Raw genomic sequence first — 2,804 nt, 5'->3', positions numbered from 1 at the left:
TAACCCCTCTTCTCTGGCTTCATCCCCACGACTTCCTGCTTTTTTCACATGATGCCAGCCAGTCTCACTACCTTCCCATGCTCTACCTCAGGGCCTTTGCAATGGCTCATTCTTTCCGGACACTGTATGCTTAGCTTACTTCCGTTAAATTACCTCCTCAGCGAAGCGCACTGTTCCATCTCCACTTTGTACAGAATAAAGCACCGCCCTACAACTTTGAGTCCTCTTGCCTCATTTGACTTTTCTGAATAGTTACGGTCTGTGACACTCACTATACACCTGACATATTAATTATGTCTACTATTGTTCCTCTGAATATAAGTGCCTTCAGGGTGGAGATCTTCTGTTCACGGCTTGCTTTATCTCAGATACCTAGAATGCTGTCTGGTATAAATAGGACTCAATGAATATTTTCAGTGGTATATAAAAAGCTCATCAAGAGGCAAATACCACACTTACCTGTCAGGGATATACCAGAATCTTGAAGGTGGTTTTCCCAGGGCTAAGCATATTCATTGTGGAATTGCTGACCCCTGCAATTTCCCCAAATGAGGAAAACTTTGACTGCATAATTTATAGTAATGGAGGGCTCTGTTCAAGTTCTCCCTGAGGAGGTTGGGGGAGGGTAAATAGGAGATAGCTCAGTGGGTAAAAGTCCTTGCTGCCAAGCCTAATGACCTGCATTCGAAGGCCGGGATCACATGATGGAAGATGAGAACTGACCCCTACATATTGTCTGAAATCTAGATGTATGCTGTGGGATTTTTATAACACACACACACACACACACACACACACACACACACACACACACACACACAAATGTAACAATGACTTAAATAAATAAATAAATAAATAAATAAATAAATAAATAAATTGTGTGTTGTGGTACTTTTTAAAAAAGATTTATTTTTTAATGTATTTTATGTAGCTAGGTGCTTTGTCTGCATGTATGCGTGCACACCAGGAGAGGACACCAGATCCCATTATAGGTAGTTGTGTACCACCATGTAGATGCTGGGAATTGAACTCAGGAGTTGTACTGGCTGGTTTTGTGTGTCAACTTGACACAACTTGGAGTTATCACAGAGAAAGGAGCTTCCCTTAAGGAAATGCCTCCATGAGATTCAGCTGTAAGGCATTTTCTCAATTAGTGATCAAGGGTTGGAGGGCCTATTATGGATGGTGCCATCCCTGGGCTGGTAGTCCTCGGTTCTATAAGAAGGCGGAGCAAGCCAGGGGAAGCAAGCCAGTAAGCAGCATTCCTCTATGACCTCTGTATCAGCTCCTGCTTCCTGCCCTGCTTGAGTTCCAGTTCCGACTTCCTTCGGTGATGAACAGCAATGTGGAAGTGTAAGCTGAGCAAAACTTTTCCTCCCCAACTTGCTTCTTGGGCATGATGTTTTCTTCAGCAAATAGAAACCCTGACCAAGACAGGAATCTTCAAAGAATAGCCATTGCTCTTAATTGCTGAGCCATCTCTCTAGCCCAGCATTGACTTACTTATAATTCCAAACAAGTTTGGGAAAAATAACAAGATCCTATATGTTTTTTCAAAAACAAACGTTTTTAGCAGTTAACTCTAGAAATGCTTTTGTGGTAAAAAAAAAAATTGTTCAATATTCCTATAATTTATTTTCAAGTATTTGAAGTATTGTTTGGATGGCACTTCTAATGCAGAGGACTAAGGAAATCATCCACTGTTGAGTTGTGAATACACTGTCACTTGAAATATGGGTCCCTCTCTTGTAAGAAATCCATCCATCCATTCTTTCTTCTATCCATTGATCTACCACTCACCCATCTACCCAATCAAGTATGCATGTATGAATCCACACATCCATTCTTTCATTCTTCCTTTCATCCACCCACCACTCAGGTACCCATCCATTCATTCTTCCATCCATTCTTCCATCCATTCTTCCATCCATTCTTCCACTCACCCACCCACCCTTTATCCATCTACCCAAACTTTTTTTCATGTACTTTTCTTCATGTTGGTCGATTGTACTCTTTCTCCACATGCAGCTATTCTGATATGTTAGATGTACATCTTTTCTTATATCTGTTCTTAGATAATATCAAAATTATATTTTTGATAAATGCTGTTCAATTGTACATATTTTACTCTGCTTCCATTTTCTTAGCATGACGAGATATAGCCATCTTGCGCTGTGTATGTCTGGAGTGCCACTGTTCCAGCTATTATAGATGCATCTGATACATGTTACCATTCTAGTCCCCTAATGATGAATACCTGATTGCTTCCAACACTCGGAGCTTACAAGCAACCCCATTTGGTTATGGCCATGGGACATCTAGGCCATAACCCCCTAGACAGTTAGTTCTTTAGAATGAATGGCCACATCAATGACACTCCCCCTAGTTGTATGTGACAATTCCTCAATCCACACTTCCTCAGCTATACCTGCTTATTATCCAGATATCTCGGTTTTTGTTAATGTAATATCAAAACAGTATTCTCTGAAGCTGGTGCCTCAGTGCTTAAGAAGGCTGGTCACTTCTCTAGAAAATCTAGGTTTAATTCCTAGCATCCACGTGGCAGCTCACAACCATCTGAAACCCCAGTACCAGGGAATCTGATGTGTGCCCAGAGGCTTGTCTCCTGAGTGACTCCAGATCCTATCAAGTTGACCATGAAGATTAACCAAGATTAGCCATGATTAACCATGATTAACCATGATTAGCCATGATTAGCCATGACAGGGGTCACTTTACTTGGCTTTACTTTTGTATTTGGGGGGCTCATGTTTTTAAACTACCTTTCATGCCTGGAACAATGC

At 41.2% G+C, this 2,804-nt stretch overlaps 1 non-coding gene across 1 annotated transcript; it reads left to right on the top strand.

Annotated features, from left to right (window-relative positions):
• The first annotated feature begins 451 nt into the window (after nt 1-451).
• LOC116904695 lies at nt 452-607 on the top strand. Its single transcript, XR_004388391.1, has one exon. It is a non-coding gene; the product is annotated as a U1 spliceosomal RNA (small nuclear RNA).
• The last annotated feature ends 2,197 nt before the right edge of the window (nt 608-2,804 follow it).

The sequence above is a fragment of the Rattus rattus genome, chromosome 6, assembly GCF_011064425.1.
Source record: "Rattus rattus isolate New Zealand chromosome 6, Rrattus_CSIRO_v1, whole genome shotgun sequence".
NCBI classification, from domain to species: domain Eukaryota; kingdom Metazoa; phylum Chordata; class Mammalia; order Rodentia; family Muridae; genus Rattus; species Rattus rattus.
Note: the sequence above shows the minus strand (reverse complement) of the source record. Positions and strands in the feature narration are given on the sequence as shown.